At 40.6% G+C, this 24,004-nt stretch overlaps 1 protein-coding gene across 1 annotated transcript in view; it reads left to right on the forward strand.

The window, feature by feature from the left end:
* Nucleotides 1–24,004, forward strand: part of Plppr5 (phospholipid phosphatase related 5) — a 170,778-nt gene that overhangs the window by 96,340 nt on the left and 50,434 nt on the right. The gene's annotated exons all lie outside the window — the stretch shown is intronic.

Genomic DNA, 24,004 nt, shown 5'->3' on the forward strand with positions numbered 1-24,004 from the left:
TGATAAACATTCATTAGTTGTTCAGAGGAGTTATGCCTTTGTTCTTCTCTCTTTAAGTATACCTGCCTTTAGTCAATTTGTATGTAAATACATGGAATTCTTCATATGTTATTATGCACATTTGTATTTTATATCTAGCTTCCGCATAGGAGAGAAAACATGTTCCCTTTGTCTCTCTGAGCCTGACTTCCCTTAATGTAATTATTTTCCAGGTCTATCCATTTCCCTGCGAATGACAAAATATTATTCTTCCTAAAGGATGAATAAAATTCCATTGGGTACAGGTACCACGTTTTCATGATCCAAACAGCTGTTGTAGGGCATTTGGGCTGTTCGTATAACTTGCCTATTGTGAATAGTGCAGCAGTGAGCATAGATGTACAAGGGTCTTCACTGTAGTCTGGCTTGCCGTGTTCTGGGTAGATGCACAAGAGCAGTATGGCTGGATTGTAGGGTAGATCTGTGTTTAGTTTCCAAACCAACACCCAAAGTGGCTGTACTAGTTTACATTCTCACCAGCAGTGTAATAGGGTTCCTTTTTCCTCACATCCCTGGCCAGCATTCGTTATTATTTGTATTCTCAATACTGGTGAACATGGTGTGAAATGGAATCTCAAAGTTGTTTTGATTTGAATTTCCTTTATGGCCAGGGATGTTGAGTGTTCTTTAGCAGTATTTACTTCTTCCTCAGTATCTGTTTAGCCTCTTTGTCCATTTATTGTTTGGGTTATTACTTTGAGGGAGATTTCACTTCTTGAGCTCCTTGTATATTCCAGATATTAGACCCTTGTGATATATGTAACTGGTAATGAGTTTTTCCCAATCTGTAAGCTATCTTTTTCTATCTTTTGCTGTCCAAACTTTTTATTTTTAATTAATTAATTTTTAAATTTCTTTTAAAAAATTGCTATTGTAAAGGTACAGAGAGGTTAGATACATAAGTCAAGTAATGAGCACATTTCTTTTTGAAATGTCACCCCTTACTCTCTCCCAGGTTTTCCCTCCCATCTTCACCCACAAGTTGTATAGCTCATTTTCGACATAGTGTCTAGTGAGTACCACTGCTGCATTTTCCCTCCCATCTTCACCCACAAGTTGTATAGCTCATTTTCAACATAGTGTCTAGTGAGTACCACTGCTGCATTTTCCCTCCCATCTTCACCCACAAGTTGTATAGCTCATTGTCAACATAGTGTCTAGTGAGTACCACTGCTGCATTTGTTCACCTTTTGTCCCTGTGTTTCTGTGCTCCCCCTTGCCCTTCTAAAGACAGATAAACAAACAAGACAAAAAGAAAAGAAAACAAAACGGCAACAAAGAATAAAACCTCTTGTTTCCATTTCTTGGAGATTATTTCAATAAATATTATTTTATATGATCAGATACACATAGCTATTGTGCCTTTGTGATCCTCTCCTAAGCATATCCTCCTTTGGTCTTACTCTCTGTGAATACCTAGTGTCCTGTATAGCTTATCATGTTCCAGTGTAATTTTTTCCCCTAGAAACTGTTTAATTGGATGCAATTCCATTTGTCAACTCTTCTCTCCTATTGGCTGAGTCCCCAGATCAAACAGTATTTCTTCATAGTACTGTTCAAAATATCTTTAGAAATTGTATTTTTCCTACATACAGGAGTACTTTTAGAGATAAAAGTCAAAGGCTGGGAAGGTAGCTCAGTGGTAGAGTGCTTGCCTTGCATGCATGAGGCTCTGGGTTCGATTCCTCAGCACCACATAAACAGAAAAAGCAGGAAGTGGTGCTGTGGCACAAGTGATAGAGCACTAGCCTTGAGCTGAAGAGCTGAGGGACAGCGCCCAGGCCGAGTTCAGGCCCCACAACCGACAAAAAAAAAAAAGAGTCAAATGCAGCTCTCTTTGGCTTTGGAGTTAGAAGTAGCTGAGTGCATTTCTGAAAGGTAGAGACAGAAGGAAGAGCAGCCTTGGCAGGTGGCTCTTGACCCCAGCATTTCTGTCACCAGCCTTTCTCCTATCATCAGGATGGGACATACAGCTGTGAGGTTGGTCCCCCAAATTGTCCTCTTGTAGATTTTTTCCATAAACTCCAGTAAGTTCAGGTAACTCTGTGTTGGGGGGGGTGGGGGGGGAGGGTGTGAGGAGTTGGGAGGGGTCTCTTTCTGAGTGGAGACACTGTTTACTGCCTTCTGATTTTAGTTTCTTACCAAGAGATTGTAAAGACTCAGGTCCATCTGAAAGCAGGCGTAATCGTTTCTAATGACTTGGAAAAACCCAGGACTATTTTTACCCTAAAGTGGCTTCTTCCTGATGGGTGTCTTCCTTATGTCATCATGTCAGGCTGTCACTAAAAGCAGACAGAATCTTCGGTAGTATCTAGTGACATTTCTTCTTGAGATTGGAAATAAGGGTTATTAAGTAAGGACAATTTAGAAGGGGAAATAGGCCATGCACATCACATTTCCAGTGGCAAGATAATTTTAAGAGCCATAGAATAACATTTTTTAGAGCTTGTTTTAAAGCCAAGTTAATTCTATCATTCACTGCCTGGACTTAAAAAAATCCCATTAAGAAAATTTATGAGGAGCTGATGATTCAATCCTATCCTCTCCATTTTCTCTCCCAATGCCTAGTGAATTCTCTAAAATGTGTCTATGATAACTTAACCTCTTACCCTGTTACCCTAGTCCTAACTGTGTTCCTAATTTCCTCCAATTTCCATAGCCCAATGCAATGGCTTTCTCCTACAGATTGGAGGATGACTGGGATTGATGTGAAATATGCTAACCCATGCATACCTTTTCCTTCTCTCTGAGTTACTTGACTTTGTCTTTGTCTACTTGGGCTAGGATTGGAATCACTGAGTTACAGAAAAGACTTTTAAAAAGACAACTGAGAAATAACAAAATTCCCATTGCTATCCCATCTAAATCCGGCATTTCACATTTGTATTTGCATGGGAACTACACACATATGTGCATCTAAATATGAGACCAAGCAAACCATGGAAGAAAACTTCCCAAATGTTCTCTGACTCTAATTACCATTCGAATCTCCTAGCATTGCTAGGTACTAGGTTTTACTGTGTAACCAGCCTTTACTAGTGATGGTGAATTTCACTACAACTGTAGTGATATATTCAGCTTTTTTGATTACCAAAACATTGTTTTAGAGGAAAGAAGGAATTATAATCCTTTTGTGTATATCTTATCTTGCCCCTGGTCTGGCTACATATACTCCTCCTTTCCATTCTCCTCCCCTCCACTTCTCTTCGTTTTTCTTTTTCTTTTCTGTACTAGCACCAGGGTTTGAAGTCAGGGCTTCATAGTTGCTTGCTTTAACTAGTTTAGCTGGCATTCTACCAGTTGAACCATACCTTGAGCTTGGCTTCTTGCTAGTTATTTTGAAGATAAAGTAGCATAGATTTTTCTGTTTCAATTGACTCAGCCTCCTGAGTAGCTAGTGTTATACCAGAATTCAGGGACCCCCAGAAGACCACCAGAGACCACGATCAATGTAAGCAACAAAGAGCCGGTTTATTGCAAGCTCGAGCTTGGTCCTCCGCGCACATGGTAACTGGTGACGCTAAGAGGTCCTGAGCATAGAATCAGCGCAGTTTTTATAGTATTGAACAAACAACTTTAAGGAACTTTTATGTAAGAAATTATATGATTGGTTAACATTTAAAGCAAGCTAAGCTGGGCAAATATGTTTGGTTGACCTTTACAGAAAAATGTCCTTGGTCCATAGCTTGACCAAAAACGGTTATGAGTCACACCTAGACCAACAGAATGCATGGCATGTCTTGCCCTGGGTTCTGAAGAACCGGTTAGTCAGAAACTCTTAGTCCTAGGTGGCTGGGGGGCAACTCCACTTGGGGGCAAACGCCATCTATGGCTCCAAGAAGTGTGCATGGCTTTCTGTCATAAATTCCTAGCATTGGGGCTAAAGTGGGTCACGAGTCAAGTCGCAGAACTGAGATGGAGTGTTAAACAAAAATGGAGTTGCTTAGGCTTCTCAAAACATATTTCTTCCCTAGGGCCTTACTGCCCCGGCCTCCGGGAGGGGCGTTGCAGCTGTGGGGATAATTCTGAGGACTTTGCGCCATTGGTCAGGACTGTAAACCCTTTGAAGTCTTTTTACTAAGCAGCTCTAGGCTCCCAGGCTGACATTCCACTACTGAGTAACTAAAACCAGTCACAGTTAAAATCATACAAAAACCATAAAATCATCTAGCACAAAGCAATTCGTACAGAAGCAAAAATGAGTGGTTAGTAATCATAACTTCTCATTTCTATTACATGAAGCATTAATGTTACTCCATGCCTTTTTTTTTTTTTTTTTTGGTCCAGTTGTGGGGCCTGAACTCTGGGCCTGGGTGCTGTCCCTCAGCTCTTCAGCTCAAGGCTAGCGCTTTACCACTTGAGCCACAGCACCACTTCCGGCTTTTTTCTTTTTGCTTATGTGGTGCTGAGGAATCGAACCCAGGGCCTCAGGCATGCAAGGCAAGCGCTCTACCACTGAGCCATCTTCCCAGCCCCACTCCATGCCTTTTAATAAATTCATTCAGGGGGTGCGTGCCTACTTTGATGAGGGCAGTCCAGTTTCCTGCCTCTTTCACTGCACTCCTCAAGGTTTTAGCAGAGTTTTTAGCAAGCAAAGGTACAGAAGCGAAAATGGCTGTTAGGTGCTGTCTCTCTCTCTATATATATATTATTATTTTTTTTATGTTCTTCACTAGAATTTTGGGTGTAGACTCCAGTATCCAGCTTTCTACATGCATGTCTTTTAATAACTTACACATTATGAATCTTCCTAGTCTGTATTAAAGTCTTCTAATTATTTACAACAATAACTATAACTATACTAGCAAACATTATCTGAGTATTTCCTGTATCTGGCACTACTTGCTTTACAATTCACTTAATACTTTACTGATTCTTATATATTAGTAAACATTTATTTATAGTTACTCTTATTTATTTAATAATTGATTATGCTAATTTCCCTTCTGTATACACTTACATTGTTCCCATTTTATAGATGAAAACATTTAGAACATGAAGTAACTTGCTCAAATTCATAGAACCATAAAATTTTCTGATAACAACAACTCTGAATATTCCAGAGAGGGAAACATTAAGTCATGCCATCCCTAATGGAAGTTTACTGCATAATTGAGGAAAATTGAAAGCCAAGAGTGCAGGTGTTCAGCCATTTCAAAGAATAACCACTGCAAGCACTTGGAAATCTGTGGTTAAGTGTGCTTCAGACTAACAGAATCCAACTTGAAATTACACTGATGGGTGCCTCTGTCTTTGTAACAATAGATTCTATTCTGTGCTAAATGTACTTCTCTTCCCAACAGGTGTGTATATATGCGTGTGTATGTGTGTGCACACATGTGTGCGTGCACACACACATGTGGTAGCTATGGTATTGCTGAGCTGAATGTATCTCCTGTTGAAAATGTGAATTTAACAGCCCTATTTTACCATTTTATTTGACCTTATAAACAAATAGATTACTTCCCTCATCCCACTAGTTATACCTTAGGAAATTTTATAGGAGAAAGTCTGGATCTTTGTAGGCTTATAAAATGTTTGCCAGAATTTTCATGAGACAGAAGAAAACAGTCCTGCAGTTAATATTCTCTGTAGAAATGGTCATGTGAGTGTCTAGAGATACATTTATTTAGTGCTGATGTTGGAGACAATGCTAACCCGTGAATAACTCAGCCCATTATGACATATTTGAATAAGAATGAAAGAATACTTATCTGATGCTTCTCAGTATGGAATAGTAAATAGAGTTGTTAAGGAATTGGACCCTCTTTTAGCATCTGACTTTAATTAAGGGTTTAGAGATAATTTGATTGAAGAGCTTTGTTTTGCTTTACTAAAAGTTTCAGGGGAAGAAAATCAGTCCCTATTCCTATTTTTGAAAAGCTGGTAGGATGAGGAGTAGCTGAGGGCTATTTAACCCTCAGCTATCAAATTTATTATTAAGTATTAAATTAATTAGAATAATACTTAAATTTAGCTTTGAGATAATTACAAACACATGTACATCCCTCTTAAAAGTTAATGAACGTCAAATTTGGGAATGAAAAATCACGTTTATTGGCTTGGTAGTGAACCCTGTAAATCAGAGAAACAGAGAGATACAAAAATCAACTTTGGGGTTATTTTCAACTCACTTGACCTTAGACTTTAGAAAAGAAATTTTAAAAGATGGAATCACCAGATATTATCGGCTGGCTTCAGCTTCATTATATATTGTTTTATTATAGGTGACAGTCAACCTCAGAATGACACAAATCTACCTCAGGATCCAGGGGGCTGAATTAGTGTTCTAGTCTCTGGTGACTTCTCTCTGGGGTGAGGTACATCTCTCCATGAGGCTGCGCGCCGGGCTCAGCTGAGGCTGCTGTCAGAGCAGGACACCTGTCACTCTCAGTCTTTCCACATGCCATGTTCCCAGAAGGCATCTCAGAGCCATCTGAAGGCTGGAGCTGTAATGTGACTTGAGGCTTAGGTTTCCCAACATCCCCAGCATCACCAGCCATGTATTCTTTTTGTGCTAACAAACCCTTAGGCATCCAGACTGCTGTAGAGATCTAAGAGACTCAGCCCCTAGAAAGTGATGAAAAAGAAAACATAGGAAACAATAAAGGGAATTTGTAAACATTGAATAATTTATCACAGTGCATTTCTAGAATATGAATGGAAAGCTAAACAATCTTTTCCCTTTGTTCCTCTTTGGGGCCTTGTCATTGGTACCATCCTTCCCTCACTTTCTACACATTCATCTGTTTTCTTTTCTTTTTTTTTGGTTTGTTGTTGTTTTCTGTCATTCCTGGGATTTGAACTCAGGGCCCAGGGTGCTGTCCCTGAGCTTTTGTAGCTCAAATCAGAGCCCCACTTACAGCTTTTCAGACTTTCTTATCTGGACTAGCTTTGACTCCCTATCCTCTGATCTCAGCCTCCTGAGCATCTAGGATTATAGATGTGAGCCACCAACACCCATCTTGCTCCCTGCCTTTTAGTGACTTCCTGCCTGGTTCTTTACAAGGGCATATGTGCCCGTTTACTTGTAGCAGCTGATTCATGAAACTGGCAAGAAAATGTTTTGGAAGGGAAAAGATGGGAGGGTAAGAAGTTACACTGAGGACTGCCTCCATCCATTTGTCTTCACTGGCTGATAAGATCTGGTTGCCTTCAGAAAGCCTGCTGGTAGAGGTAATGTTCCCCTGCTGAGAGTAATTGAATCCTGAAATGCGTAAGGTCCTTTTGCTCCAGCTTTTGAGTGAGGAAATTTGATTAAGTGTCTGCTAGGTAATATATCAGAAATATTTATTGAGCACACCTTCCTAATGTGACAACTATACCATTACTGTGACTACTGCTGCTCTAACCACTATTACCAGTTGGCTGACACTTTACTTGTCATCCTGAAGCTAAGCGTTACTGTTGTGAGAGGAGAAGGCACAAAAGCCATCTGTGTGGGACTTTCTGTGTTCCAAAAAATTTGATGTCATGGACTTAAAAAATCATTGATTGTGCCTTTTTTCCCCCTACTCTCTATCATGAACTTTGTGTTTCAAGTTTTATTTTCTTAGAAGGGGTAACTTTTTATTCTTTAAGGTATATTTCTTTAAAATAAATTATTGATTTTTTTTTTTTTGGCCTGTTAGGGGGCCTGAACTCTGGGCCTGGGCCCTGTCCCTCAGCTCTTCAGCTCAAGGCTAGAGCTCTATTACTTGAGCTACAGCGCCACTTCTGGCTTTTTCTGCTTATGTGGTGCTGAGGAATTGAACCCTCCTGCATGCAAGGCAAGCACTGTACCATGGAGCCACCTTCCCAGCCCCAATTTTATTGTTATTATAAAGGTGATACACAGAGGAATTACAGTTACAAAAGCCATGTAAAGAGTTATTTGCTTTTTGGACAATCTTTTTTAAATTGAAAAAGTATTGTGCCTTTATTAGAGCTTGAACTCAAGGCCTCATTCTCTCACTTGGCTTTTGGGCTCATGCTCTCCACTTGAGTCACATCTCCACTTCTATTTTTTTTTGGGGGGGGGGTTGCTGGTTAATTGGAGATAAGAGTGATACAGACCTCCCTGCCTGGAGTAACTTCAAATGGATCCTCAGAACTGAACCTCTTGAGTAGTGTGGGTTAAAGGTGTGAGCTACTGGTACCTGGCTTCAAAATCCTTTTGTCTAATACAATATTCTCCCATCCCAACTTGTGCCTAGAAATTGAACAATGGCCAATGTAATAAGACACTAATAATGATGCTTTGAAACCACACACATAAAGCATGAAAATGGCTGGGATGGTTATAAACAGTTAAGTAGATGATTGAAGACACTCAGGGCCCTGCATCCTGTGTGTATCAGGCTTCCACGAGTGGTGTTTTATTTGTGTGTTCTGTGACTGGCAAGTGCCTTTGGTGGTATCTGGCACCAGGTCACATCCCAGAAATTCCTGCATTTCATTTCAGCAAGGTATCAGAATGTCTGAGTGGCTGGAGATGGCCAGGGTTTCCAAACTAAGTTCTGGCTGAAAGCAAAAATCATGGACATTTTAGTTCGCACCTGTGGGCTCATGGGTGAACATGCTATTCCACTAGGCTCTTGGAAATATCTAAAAAAACGTATCACTGAATTTCATGAATGGGTTTTCTTAGGTGTTAGCATATACCAACGGGGGGCTCTGTTGGCTGGAGCTTGTGTGTTCCAATTAGAAAAAGGCCCTCATCATCGTAGGACACTGTAAGACAGTTGGGGTCTCATTGTGACTTCTATAGGCCTCATATACTATTTGCTCCTGGGCTCCCTCCAATCCAAAAAAGATTAAATTCTTTCTTATAGCCTTCCTATAAAAAGTCCTTAAATGTTATAAGTTAAACGTTTTCTTCAACCTGACTGTTACCTTTCTGATTTTAAAAGAATAAGACATGCTCACAGGTCTTTAGGGATATCATAGGTCCCAAGGATAGTGCCTAGCACAGCTACAGGGTAAGTGTGCCATGAAGAGGGAGCATAAAACCACTGTGTGGTGAAAGGAACATGTCTGCTAAAGTGTCTGAGAACGCACTGTCCACTGTTAGAAGGCAGCAGGGCAGTGCTTTAGACGTAAGTGGTGCTTGGGTTGGGTCTTGGCGATGGGTATAATCTGGATAGAGACAGAAGGGAATTCCAGATGAGAGAGGCATCAGAAGCAAAGGTAGGGAGGAGGAAAGGAAAAGGTAGGAATACCCAAGGGGACCCTCAAGGTAAAGATGAGTGGGGGGGGGGGGAATAGTGGAATTTAAGCATTAGTAAAATAAGTCAGAAAGATCTTCAAGTGAGACTTCATTGCTTGAGTTAATCAGCAGTGTAGACCTGACACAACAGGGCTTATTTAGAGTGTTGGCATTAATTCAATTCCATACACATGTACTGAACACCTACAATGAAATGTGCTTCTATATACTGATAGGCTTTAATCCTTTTAGAGTTTAAAATGGTCTAGAAAGGAGACAAGAGGAAATTAAAATACAGAGAAACCTCTTAAAGAGATTGCCGCAGAATCTCAGACACAACATGAGAGAGATTTGAATTCAGTCCGTTTCCTAACACCTGAAGACTGTACTACTGATGAGACTAGATTGGAAAAAAAAAAAAAAAAAACAGAAAGAAAAAGACCAGAAAGAAAAGCCACAGTTTTGGAGGGATGATATGATCTAGCAATCTCTGGTTGCCAGGAGTCTGAGCGCAGATTGGAGCTAGGAAATCTTAGCATCCTCTCTTAGAGGATAGAGACAGAAGAGCCAGCTGGAGTTGGGGAGGGGGTAGGGGTGCGGATAGTACAGTGTGTCCCTCTGGGTTCTCAGAACATCAACTTGCTGGTCCAGATACCAAGGCACAATGTACCCCAGTCCAGGGAGCCTGTTGTAGTATTGAGTTCTTCTACTTCTTCAAACTTCTGTCCCCAGGTACATTTTCCTGTCCTCACCATAAGTACTGAATATGCCTTAAACTGCAGAGCAGTACTTTGGGTACTCCACAAGTAACAACACTGAGAGGCAAATTAACATATCCCTTGCTATGCAGCTAGTGTGTGTGAGAGTCAGGAGGGTGACCCAAGTAGGTATGACTCCCAAACCAACACTGGGTCTCTCACACCACATTTCTTCCTGAGATGTCCCTCAGTCTCTCCTTTCCCCCTTGAAGAGAAGGCAGCTATGTTCTGATAGATCTTCACCAGTGCCATGTTGGGAGGGGGGGTGCTGATACTGGAGCTTTAACTCAGGACCACTGTGCTCTCCATTAAATTTTCACTCAAGTCTAGCACGTTGTTACTTGAACCACACCTCCACATCTGTTTTTTTAATTTTTTTCTAGTCAGTTGGAGATAAGAGCCTCTCACTTTTCTGCCCAAGATGGTTTTGAACCAGGATCCTCAGATCCTCAGAATTACAGACTTGAGACCCTGGCATCCAGCTTTTTTTTAGCTGACTTTAACTGAATGTTGCATAATATGAAAAAGTGTATACTCTAGAAATTGTTGTCCCATGTCCTGTTTTCCAGGTGACTAAATAGATCAAGCACTAAGAGAATAGTCTTGATGGTTGTTTTTGAATTGTGCTTTGATTTTTAAGTGATTGCGTATTTTATTTTAATGACTTGATTTTAATTACGCTGCATACATTATTTTTTAATTTATTTATTGCTATTGTAAAGGTGATACACAGAGGGATTACGGTTACATAAGTCAGAGAAAAAGTACATTTCTTTTTGAACAAGGTCCCCATCTTTCTCACTCCTAGTTTTTCCCTCCTGTCGTCACCCACAAGTTGTATAGTTCATTTTCAACAAAGTATCTAGTGAGTATCACTGCTGCATTAGTTCACCCTTTGTCCTACCATTTCTGTGCCCTGCTTAACTGTCTAAAGACAGATAAATGAACAAATAAGACAAAAGGAAATGAAAACAAAAATGACACCAAAGAAAAAAACCCCTTGTTTCCACTTCCTGGAGTTCATTCAGTAAATATTATTTTATATGGTCAGATGCACATTGGGCCTGTGTGATCCTCTCCTAGGAATATCCTCCTTTGTTCTCACTGTGTGAATGCCTAGAGACCTGTATAATTTATCATGTCCCAGTGTAATTATTTCTTTTCTTTTACCATCCAGTGTGTTTACTTGTGGACTTATAGGGACATTCTAGTTACCACAAACAAGGGAAACCGTGCACCCTATTTTTCTTTGGGTGGGCTTACTTCATTTAATGTGATTTTTTTCCCCAAGTCTTTCCATTTCCTTACTAATGGAATAATGTCATTCTTGTGGATGAGTAGGATACTATTGTGTATATATACCACATTTTCTTGATTCATTCATCCACTGAGGAGCATCTGGGTTGATTCTATATCTTGGCTATGGTAAATAATGCTACAATGAATGGTTGTGCTGGTGGCTTTGGAGTATAGTTTGGTTTGTGGTCAAGAGGATAAATGCCCAGGAGTGGGATTGCTGGGTCATAGGGAAGCTCTATGTTTAGTCTTTTGAGGAACCTCTGTATTGCTTTCTATAGCAATTGAACAAGTTTACGTAAAGATAATAATATTACATATGATTACATGCATGTAATACTACATATTACTTATGAAGATATTACATTAAAGATGTTAATATCTAAGCAATCTTAAATTTCCTTATAATGCAGAACAGTTATCTACCCATTGGTATAATAACTCACATTGCCAGTGCTTACGGATGATTAGGATTTCATGCTAGGCAATACCACATTGACAGGCTACAGTAGAATCCAGTTTATAATGGAAACAAATTTTTGGTCATTTGACATCCTGAACCCAGCATTCTATCTCGGCCAATCCCAGTTATATGTACTAAGATCTGTTTGTCATATCACCCATTCTCTTAGTTTGTTAGGGCTGTGAAGACAGCATCTTGCAAATGGGATAGCTTAGAAGCAACGTCAACTAATTTCTTACAGATCTGCAAACTGTGAAGTTCAAAATCAAGGGGCTGGCAATTAGTTACTGCTGAGATTCTAAGTTTTGGTCATTTTTGCCTTCATGCTGTGTCCTCACATGGTGAAGATACGAGTTAGCTGTCTTTTATCATAGCCCTAACCATGGTCTCACCAATCTAATTGACTCTTAATAATGTTAACTTGAGGGCTATGATTCCATGGTATGCATTTTGAGACTAGATAGCAACATTCATCATATAGTCTATGACCAGAATAGCATTCATTGATATGGAACAAATTTCCCCAAAGATGCAAAGTTTTTGTGTCAAATGCTTTGTGTCCTTCTTTGTGATGAGGCTCTGAGAAGCGGTGATTGTCTTTTGTGTTGGAGGGTATATCTAGCAGGCCCCCTGATAAATGGATTCCTAAACATGTGACTGAAGTCCTGGGTCCTTGAATACTGTAGGCTTCATCACCTTAGATGTGTCTCAGCAAGGCCTCTGATGTGCTAACCACATTCTATTTATCTTGTCTCAGCTGTAAGATATCTTTGATCTTCTAAGGAAGACACCTTTGTCTTCTGAGGAAGAAGACACCCAAACTTTGAAACATGAGCTCTGTTCATCTCTCTTCAAATACGTTATGGCAGAGGGTAGGAGGTTGACATGGTACTGAGTTAAACTGGAAACTGAGGAGTTCCTGTTCCAGGTGAATGGGAGGTATTTCTCATCCTCTTCTTCACTAGAATTGAAAAGAACATAGTGGGCAAATCCATGACTGTTCTTGCTTGGTTGAAGATTTGATAGTCTTCTCCAGGACCTGTCTAGAAGGGCGAATGATGTGGGGAAAGGATAAGAATCCTCCCCTTCAGTCTTGAGATTTGAACAGTGGTATTGAATCTTCACCATCCTCCCTTCCATAATGCAATATTGCTTTGGAATTCTTGTCTCGGGGGGTGAGGGAGAAATGGAAGCTATAGTGTCAGTGGTGAAATCCCCTAATAAGGGGTTATTCTAATTTCAGAGTATTAGGTGTCCCATTGTCAGACTGAAAAATTAACCCCCAGATGTGTTGACAGACCTGGTAGATTCAGTGTGAGCCAAACTTCCAGTTCACACTTAACCCTATTTAGCAGAGGACTGTGAAGATGCGAATTCAGTACTCAGCATCAGTATTTCTTTTCTTTTCTTTCTTTTTTTGCCAGTTGTGGGGCCTGAACTCTGGGCCTGGGCACTGTACCTCAGCTCTTCAGCTCAAGGCTAGGGCTCTACCACTTGAGCCACAGCGCCATTTCCAGCTTTTTCTGCTTATGTGGTACTGAGGAATTGAACCCAGGTCCTCATGCATGGGAGGCAAGCACTTTACCACTGAGCCATCTTCCCAGCCCATCAATATTTCTTTCTAAAAATTACACTTAAGTAGTTGTACAAAGAGTTGCCATTTAATAAAGCAGTTTATGAATACAATGCATCTTGATCAATGTCACCCCTTTCAACATTTTCACCCATCTCTCCCCTGCCCACGCTTTCCCTCATTCTTCTTAATTTTGTAGAATATATATTCATATATATATATATATACACACACACACACACACACACACACTTGCCTGCATTCTACTCTTCCTCTTCATTCATTCATACCTTTCCCTTTGACCCCCCCCCACACCTTACTCTTTTCAAGTACTCATTTCCCAGTGCTTATTTTGTCAAACTTTAACTTTGCCTTACTCCCTTGTGTCTACCATATTCCAGCTAATACATTTGTATGCACTTACTCAACTGTCTCATGAGGAACACAGATATAAACTTCTCAGTAAAATTCTGGCCAACTGAATTCAACAACCAACCAAAAAATCATACGGTAGGATCAAACAGGATTTCATCCCAAGGAGGTGAGGCTGGTTTAACATACATAAATTGATAAATGAAATATAACACATCAACAGAAGCAAGGACAAGTATCACATGATCATTTCAAAGATGCAGAAAAAGCTTTTGACAAGATCTAATATCCTTTTGTGATAAAATCTCTGAAGAAGCTAGGAATACAATATAATACTGGTGTCAATATTACTAACACAGAGAGGATCTAATAAGTTAAAGCACCACAAAGAATTAGTAGCATGATGATTATTTTCTTTCCTTTTTTTTTTTTGTTTATCATGGGACTTGAACACAGGACCTGGGTCCTCTCCCTGAGCTTTTTGATTCAAGACTAGTGCTCTACTACTTTGAGCCACAGCACCACTTCCTGTCTTCTGGTGGTTAATTGGAGATAGAAGTATCATAGATTTCTCTGCCCAGCCTGGCTTTAAAGCGTGATCTTTATATCTTGGCTTCCTGAGTAGCACCTGGCTTATGATGTATTGTTTTTGTGATCCCCCTATGCCAAATAGGTTTTCATGATAAATGTTCTAACATGCAGGAAAAAAATGACAGCATAGAAATTTCAGTCATAAAATTCTTTTAAGTTGAAGATACAGTTCAAATTGAAATTTCTCCTCTTTTTGTGGTACTATTATAGAAGCTATATTCTCACATAGTCTGCTTAGAGCTATTTGTTTATGTCATTTACAGAAAATCTTGGGCACAAAAGATTTTTAGATGGCAAGTAGAAATTCCTCCATAATAACATAGCAATGTGGGGTATAGAATTATCATCAAATGGTTATTGTGCAGAATATTTTATACAGTTTATTTACTGCTTTCTTTCTTTATACAAAGACTTACGCTATAGACAGGGCAGAGAAATGTGTTCTCCTTGAAGTTTCAACCATCAAAACACAAAATAACCACACAAAAACTTCCCCTTCATTTGAGTTAAACCTATCTACACAGATACCTCCAGGGAGACAGATTTATGATTCCTCATTTATAATCTTGCTGCAACATGAGTTTTGGCTTGCCTTCAAGAGACTGATAAACACACACACACTCACACTTACTCTACGGACACACTCATGAGCCTTTCAGAGTGGTCTAGCCAAGAGCCTCTTTATTTTTTTTTTTAATGTGGTACTGAGGAATTGAACCCAGGACTTCATGCATGCTAGGCAAGCCCTCTACCACTAAGCCACATTCCCAGCCCCAAGAGCCTCTTTCGATGTTCAGTAGCACTCGTACTCATCACCCCCCACTTATCCTAGCTTTCATCTCTTAAATTAAAATATTATATTCTCCAAATTTGTATCATCTCTCATTTAAATGTTTTATTGTCATGTCAGAACACATTCTGTGAGTGTTCTTTCTTCTTGCTCTTCTTCTGTATCTTTTTCAGTGATCCCCAAAAGTTCTTCCCTAGCTTTTTGTCTCTCTTCTGACCTCTAGACTTCATTTCTAATGTGAAATACATATTTGGTAACACCAGTTCCTTATACCCGGAATTAAAAACAAATCAAGACTCATATAGTCTTGCCTCTGCTCCAAACTTTCTCTTGCTTATCATCTTCTGATTTGATGACTGTCATTGCTCACTTCCAAGATACCCAGTCCTGAAATTGAGTCATTCTCAACTCTTCTCCTACACCCACACACCCAGATGTCTGACTAAGTCTCCTGGCTCTATGTTTTACTTTTTTTTTCTCTCCCTATGTGTTTCTCCTGCTTGAACTTCTAGTTTTGAGGGTTGGGAGAAATCTTCCAAATAAGATTCCTCACATCGTTCTTATCTTATTCCACCCATCCTACATTGAGCCATCGGAGTAATACTCCCAAGGTGTGAATTTTAAGTGCATTATGTTTTTACAGCAGACCCTTCTGTAGTCTACCCTTACTCATCTTCACATGCCTACTTGTGGCATATCCAAGACTCTCTTGGCCCTGATTGAAAGCTCTTTTCCGTCTTGTTGAAAACTCAATTTGTGTAATCCCTAATTCACAGGTTGAGACCCTAGCTCAAAAAGTGAAGATATTTGGAAATGGAGCCTTTCAGAGGCTCTGAGAATCCCGAGACTCTTGGTAGGAGGTATCCTTCTAAGAAAGACACCACAGACCTTGTTTTCCCTCTTTCCCTGCCTTGAGAGGACACAGATATAAGTGACCATCTAAAGCCACTTATACCAACTCCCTCATCTCAACACTTCTAGTCTCTTGAATGGTAGCAAATTAAATGTCTGTGTTTAAGCAACCCAACCTAGGGCATTTTGTGATGGAAATTAGATCTTACTAGGACACATGCCTTATTGCATAATTCCTTTTTTCAGAAACTCATTTCTCAACTCATGTGAACTCAGTAATTATAGTAGATGGCTACCAGTTAGTAACCAATGTTTTTTCTCCTTTGATACCTTTACTTTCAGATTCTCCCATCCTACCATAATTCTACTGGCTCCAATGTCCATATTGATTCATCCAAAATGCTATTTATCTTATTTATGTGTTGGTTATACTCCCTATGACAAATAATTGAGAGTGAGTCTGGTTGATTGAGACCAAGAGAGGTGAAAGGGCTGTCTACAAAATAAAGCTCAGGGAATGAGTGGGAATCAATAGAAGCAGAGTAGACAGAACCAAGAAAAAATCTGACTACGGGAAGGGTATGATGATGACATGTTGCTGTGACCACAGGACCTTGGTACCACTGCTGTCTGTAGCTGCCAGCCTCCATTGACCCTTCTGCCAATATGGCTGCCAGTGCAATGGCTTCTCTTCTACCTGCTCTGCTCTTTGTCACTTGCAGCCACCCCTGATGGACTGGGTGTGGTCACTGAGTAGCCTGCATATCAATGCACTGAGGAAGGCTATATCCAGGAGTCAGTGGTAGGATATAGGTTGCATGTGTATGGGGAGTTTCCTAACCACAGGAAAGGGAGCTCTAGAGTGAACCAAAGGGATGATCTTTATGTTCGTCAACTGAATCAAGATTGAGTTCCTTCTTGTAATTTGTCTCACCTTTTTATTTTTTGTCGGTCATGGGGCTTGAACTCTGGGCCTGGGCGCTGTCCCTCAGCTCTTCAGCTCAAGGCGAGCGCTCTACCACTTGAGCTACAGCGCCACTTCCGGTTTTCTAGTGGTTTATTGGAGATAGGAGTCTCACGGTCTTTCCTGCCCGGGCTGGCTTTGAACCGCGATCCTCAGATCTCAGCCTCCTGAGTAGCTAGGATTACAGGCGTGAGCCACCGACACCCGGCTTGTCTCACCTTTTTAATTGCAACTAATCTTTATGTCTTTATTGATGCACCTAGAATATTTTTTGCCCCAAGTGATCATTTTTAGCAAACCTTTATTACAGGAAAAAAAGGGTTCTCAGTTATAGTCATGTGATGACACCATTGTTTTCTGTCCATTTTTCAGTTAAAATTTTTTTTAAAAGACCCACATATATTTTAAAATGTGTATTTCTTAATTGAATTTTGAATAGCTTAAATAAATATTCATGCTCACAAAAATACAAATGTTGATCAATGTAACGGACATAAATATTCAGCACATGATTTCATGTTTGAACTGAAGTATGCACTCACTTCAAGCAACTACTGTACTTTGCCTTCATATTGTCTTTTGTGTTAGACATACAATTCCAAACAATCAAGGAGATTGGAGGAATTGAGATAATTCAAGTTGTTGTCAGGCTATGCTATAGTCAGTTGGTTTGCTTTCCCTCATCTTTGTTTAAATGTTGCAGCACAGTGATTGAAGAAAGGAACTGTAGCCAAAAAAGCATTCATTTAGTTTACAACTTTTTCTCAAACCTGCTCTCTTCAGGCAAACAGGCGTAGGTGAGTCTATCTGTCAGGGAATAAAATATGGATAGGAGTCCTGTAAATTAATTTTCATGTACAAAACAATATTTATTAATGATGATGGACTAGAATGTTCCAATTTGAGGCTTACACACCATCAAGCAATAATTGCAGAAATTAATTCTACCTAAGCTATTTTCCATACTCCATAGAACCCCCTCTCCTCCCCCCCCCCCCGAAAAGCTGGCATGGAGCAACTACATTATTATACTCACTGACTCTATAGGTCAGGTCATTGCAAAAGTCACAATGTGGCTCTGTCTCTGATGTTGCTGGCCTCAACTGGGAGCTCAACTCAGAGGCTGAGTCAAAGGGTGTCTTGATGCTATCCTTAGGGTATAGAATTACGTCAGACTGTCCACTCACCCTTCCATGCATGGGAGGGAGGGAAAACTAGAGGTCATCATCTTTCACATGCTCAGGCCTCCTTGGAACCTGACAGCCACAGCAGCCCTGCTGCTTACAAGATGGCAGCACCAGTCAGAAGTTCTGCTTTTGTTCTGGCATGCATGCTGCATTTTGTTGGCCACAAGCAAGTCACTCAAAGGAGGGGAGGATTTGTCTCTTCCTTTTGATGGAGAGGGTGGTGAGGAAGCAGTGGGTGGGAGTTGTAACTGCTCTTCTTCTTTCTTTCTTTTTTTAAAATTCGGTTTTATTGTAAAAATGCTGTACAGAGGGGTCACAGTTATGTGAGCAAGGTAATGAGTACATTTCCTATCAAGCATTGTTGCCTCCTCCTTTGTTGGTTGCTGGGCTTAAACTCAATGCCCGGGCACTATCCCTGAGCAGTTTTGCTCAAGGCTGCTGCTCTACCACACTGAGCTACAGCTCCATTTCTGGTTTTTGAGTGGTTTTAATTGGAGATAAGAGTCTCACAGGGACTTTTCTGCCCAAGCTGTCTTCAAACTGCGATCCTCAGAACTCAGCCTTCCTGAATAGCTAGGATTATAGGTGTGAGCCACCGGCACCTGGCTATAACCATTTTCTTTGAAGAACACACAATTTGCTAGAGTTTGGAGAGCTTGAGTTTGCTTTCACAGACAAGGATTAGAATTAATGAAGCCTAGCAAAAGTGAAGAGCAGGTAAAGAGAGTGTAGGTTTTGCATCTGCACCCTTTGATTGCCTGCACCCGGGACATACTCCAAGTTCAGTATACCACTGTTTTTATTCTGATTTCTAAAGGCCTGGGTAAAATAACACAAAATTTAAAAGTGAGCTTGGTTTTCTTGTTATTTGTGTATCTCTACCTCAAAAGATAACACAATTTAGACAGCTCTAAATGACACAGTTTCTGAGGCTGGAGAATATTTCTTTATAACTACCACAATGCTGGTCATGGTGTGGATGCAAACCAGACTCAGAAATACACGTTGATTGGTTCATAAGACAACCATATATTAAGTGCTTACTGTTTAGAAGTAAGAGTTTCAAGTAGATACCTCACCTTTATCCCTTAATAAATCTATAATATCAGAGTATCATTCTACAGAAAATAAGATTTTGGAGGCTAAGCCTACCCAGAGAGCTGGATTGATTGTTCTGAACAAGTAAGTTTAGTTCCCTCAATAAATCACCCATTTGCTTTTATTTCCCTGACAATTCTATTAGAGCCAAGAGGGGTAATGTGACCGTACCTCAACATATGTATGTGAATTCCATGCCCACCCACAGAGCGTCTTCATCAGGAACTTCAGTTGAGGAAAACTGTAATCAACCTCATGGCTGGAGATGCCACCTGAGGACCCAATCACATCCTGAGAAACCAAAGGTCCTGCTGCTCACCCATAAATAACCCAGCCCTTGTCGTGCAGGTGGCTTAGAGGCAGTTGGGCTGCACATGGAGATGCTGGTTGGTGCCATCCCTGTCTGTGTCCCTGACTGACTTTGTGATTAGCCCTGTCCTTAGCACTCTGCACAGTTCAGTTCTGAACTGCTCAGTAACCAAGTTCAGAATGATCCTGTATACTCTAAAAAGCCTTGGAGCTTATAAGATGTGTTGATCCTTCCCTTTTTCCTCAAAAGAAGTAGAGTGTAGCTACCCAGAAGGCTGAAATCTGCGGAGGACAATTTGAAGCCAGTCTAGGCAGAAAAGTACATAAGACTTTTATCTCCAATTAACCAGCAAAAAGTTAGAAGTGGAGCTGTGGCTCAAGTGGTTAGAGAACCAGCTCTGAGCAGAGAAAAAATTCAAAAAACATGCAACAGATCAAGGCCATGAATTCAAGCCCCAGTACCAGCACAAAATGTAGGTAGGTAGATAGATAGATAGATAGATAGATAGATAGATAGATAGATAGATAGATAGATAGATAGATAGATAGATAGATAATGACTGTATTTGTGTGAAAAGCTGAATATTAATTAACTGCCTTTCATGTATGCCAGGATTTATATATAGATTATCTCATTTAATCCTCAGAGTTATATTCTATAGGTATCATGATAATTCTTAAATTAAAGGTAGTTGTACTGTGCTTCAGAGTAACTTAAGAACTTGCCCAGAGTCACCTCACTCTATGGGCTAGAAGCAGAATTTAAATAATGTGCTCGAATGAGTATTCTCTGAGCTTCGTGATCCCAGTGCTTATCCTAGGAAGCCAGAAAACTCAAGTGTACACTGGGATGTGGACAGTACAGATCCCACACTGCTTAACTTGGTTTTGGTTTGAGGTGACATATGTCCCTGCAGCTTCCCAGGAGAGGAAGTTAGATTCTTCTCAGTAGTCCTTTGCATTTACTTGACATGGCATATGCAGTGTTCTGCCACTGTTGGCTTCCTAGGAAGGAATGAGCAAGGGTTCCCTATACACCCTACAGCCTCAGCAAAGAACACTGGAAGGAGCCTAGCACACAAGCAGCAGGCATTATTTCTTCTGAGCGAGTGTTAATGGCTTTTGTGTTCTCATAGGCAAACTATTAGGTTTAACTTACATTGACACCTACTAATTCAGCTGGTCTACTTTTAGCACAGTTGCAAAGACTTTTAACGGCTTCTTGTGATTGCTTCTCCTGAGCCCATAAAGTTTACTTATGGCACATTTTATTTCATGGGGCTCTTCGGGGTTTCAGCTCATAGCCCTGGGAGTATTACAAATACAATTAAAATTGAGAAAATTAAATAGTAAAGATGAACACTCAAATGAAGTGCTACCCTAGGATGCCAAAGTCCCACTCCCAGGTGTGTAGGCTTCATTCAGGCCCTCATTGTGGCAGAGGTGTATTCTAATAAAAATACCTTAAGAGCCAATGCTCTGGCCTGTTGCAATCCAATTCTCTCTGTATGTAATTGCTTACCTTACCATTTATGTATTTACTGATTTATTAACTTATTTACTTAGGGGTGTGTGTGTGTGTGTGTGTGTGTGTGTGTGTGTGTGTGTGCTGGCACTGGGGCTTGAACTCAGGGCCTCATTCTCACATTCTTTCTTAGCTCTTTCACTCAAAGCGAGTACCTTACTATGTGAGCCCCAGTGCCACTTCTGGCTTTTTGCTGATTAATCGGAGATGGTCTCATGGGCTGTTCTGCCGGTTTGAAACCACGATCATCAGATCTCAGCTTCCTGCATTGCCAGACCCCTTTAAAAACGGGTGGTAGTCACTCATGGGAGACAGCCTCCTAAGCTCATACGGGGCAGATGCTCAGAGTGTCCCAGGCTCCATTTATAGCTCTGTGGCCACTATCTTATATTCATGATTTTTAACATTCATTTTTATTCTGTGCAAGCCTTACAAATTATGGATCTACTCCTATCTATAATTTGCAAATGTAGCTAACTTTTTTGTGATGGACAAGTGATCTTGAGGCCAATGCGGTTATTGAGGTCTATCAAAGACTTATTGTTTACACAAACACCTCCACGTGACATTCAGTTTCACACCTCTGCTCTTTTGTTGGTCTTTGGATCACTTGGTTGTTGTGTCAAGCTCATCACACTGTTGATCAGTGTTGACCTGATGGTCACACACGATTCCCCAGGCTTCTCTTCAGGAGTGACCTTTGCTTTTTCCTTTAAAGTTACAGGTTTAGCCCCTCCTCTGAGGGTGCATCAGAGAGTGTGGAGAAAGAGTGTGTTTTCAGAGCATTATGTTTGTCATTGCTGTTGTTGTTTGTTTTTGTAAAGGTCCTGGTCTCAATCTCAGGGCCTGGGTGCTGTCCCTGAGCTTCTTTTGGTTTAAGCGCTCTACCACTTGAAACACAGCTCCACTTCTGGCTTTTTGGTGGTTACTTGGAGATAAGAGTCTCACAGGCTCTCCTGCCCATGCTGGCTTCAAACTACAAATATGATCCACCAGCACTCAGTCTGAACCCAGTTACAGCTTTTTCAGGCATACGCTAAATGGTCCTAATGGTTTTAGGAAACCTTTTGTTTTCTGTCAAGAAAGAGTCTGCGTTGATGTCTCTTGGTGATATTTTGCAGTACAAAACTGGCTCCTATCTGCCTCTGTTTCCTTAGCTCTGTCCTACAGGCAGCCAAGTACTAAGTCCTAGCCAAATCACACATAGTTGAAGAAAACAGGCTTGGGAGATAATTTCTCCTACCTCTTCATACATCCATTGAAGGTACCCCTGTCTCCTGCTGGTGCGGATATGGGAGCTCCGGCTCTCTCCATCCCCCTACAACACATGCTATCCAGCTGTCCAGTACATTTTCCTCTGGTATCTTAAGTACCTAGGACATCATTCCTTTCCTTTAGGATTAGTAACTGATTTCTTCTTAGCTTTCAAGACCGAGGGAGGCTTCCCTGTTTGGCTCCTACACTGTGACCAAATATGTCTGCTTCCCGGAATGTGTCTTCCTCCATATCCTTTGCTGTCTTTGCTCGTCCCTATGTATGAGAAATGCAATTCCAACCCTGGGACTGCCATCCTGCATAATAAAAGCTTTTCCCACTCAACCTGCACCTGATTGAATTACACAATATGTCTTTAGCACTCACTCAGTTACAGGACTGTGCCTGAATTCTCCCCTGTGTAGAGTCATGGCTTTCCTGCTCTCATAATTGGACTAGCCAACTGTTGTAGTACCAGTTCCAGTCATGTGGAACTCAGCTCTTTCATGCTTGATCGTGTAGTGTCATTATCTTACCTGGTCCTCAAACAGGTGTTTATCAACTCTTCCCCTCCTCCCCCAATTCTGATACCTACAAAGAAACATCCCCACCTCCACCCTACTCTCCCCTTGTCCTGAAATCCCATCTTTTCAAAACAAGGTTGTTCTTCATTTTGTTTCTGGGTGGAAAATTCTGATCTGACCTGAATTTATTGGGTAATGTAAGGTGACTTACAGTTCTTTGCTTGTCATACTTACTGTGAAAATATGCGTGTTTTGATGGAGAGATGTGACTGTGCTTTCATGTGGAGAATAGCAGCCAATGCACAGAAGGTATCATATGGATTCTAGTTCCCTTCAAAAATCTGTAAGAGTTCCAAGTTCTGAAATACTGATTATCTCAAGGGCTTAGGAAAGAGACTGTGCAGCTGTGGTGGAGAAGATATTACTACTTTCCACATTTGATCAATGAGGACCCCAAAGCTCCATGAGCTAAGTCACTCATCTGATGTCCTAGGGGATGAGACCTTTAGGTCATGATCCACCCATAATAGTCTCTGCTAGTGGAGAAAAATGGGGATGGAGATTCCATCAAATGCACCCACTGTTCCAATGACAATGTTTGCCTTGTCAAGGTCACTTCCAATGTTATAGTAATTATTCATGAGGTTAGATGATTTGTTGATACATAGTATAGAATTTGCTGTAACTTTTGGGTGTATTTTTTGTTCTGGTTAAATGGTAGCCCTATATCAAACAAGCCCAGTTCTCTACAGTAGTGTTTACTCCATCCTCATCCAGTGTTTCTTATACTCCTAACCCAGTGGTAGCGGTCTTTGAAACTATTCCCAAGTCACAGTGGAAATATGATACCTGGCTCAACCACCACAACCATCTATTTAGCTCATTCCACACTTAAGATTTATTATTTAGAGAGTGACTGTATTTCTGTGGAGTTAATGGCTTCATGGGAAAGAAGGAAAGATGTTTTGCTTCTCCAAGTATGGCTGACTAGGGATTTCCTGCCTAGAAGCTTCTATCGGCTTCACTCAATAGAACTAATCCTAGGACTTCTTCAGTGAACTCTGCTCAGGTAACACCAATGGACACACATTCCATTTAAAGATAAATCTCAGCAGATAATCCCACTTCCTACATATTCACATCTATTTACAATGACAACCATGACACCAGCCAAGGACGTGAGAATCTAATACTTGTGCCCACTTCTGCCAAAATACTGCTT

This window comes from Dipodomys spectabilis, unplaced genomic scaffold, assembly GCF_019054845.1.
Source record: "Dipodomys spectabilis isolate Male_0828 unplaced genomic scaffold, ASM1905484v1 ptg000002l, whole genome shotgun sequence".
Lineage (NCBI taxonomy): Eukaryota > Metazoa > Chordata > Mammalia > Rodentia > Heteromyidae > Dipodomys > Dipodomys spectabilis.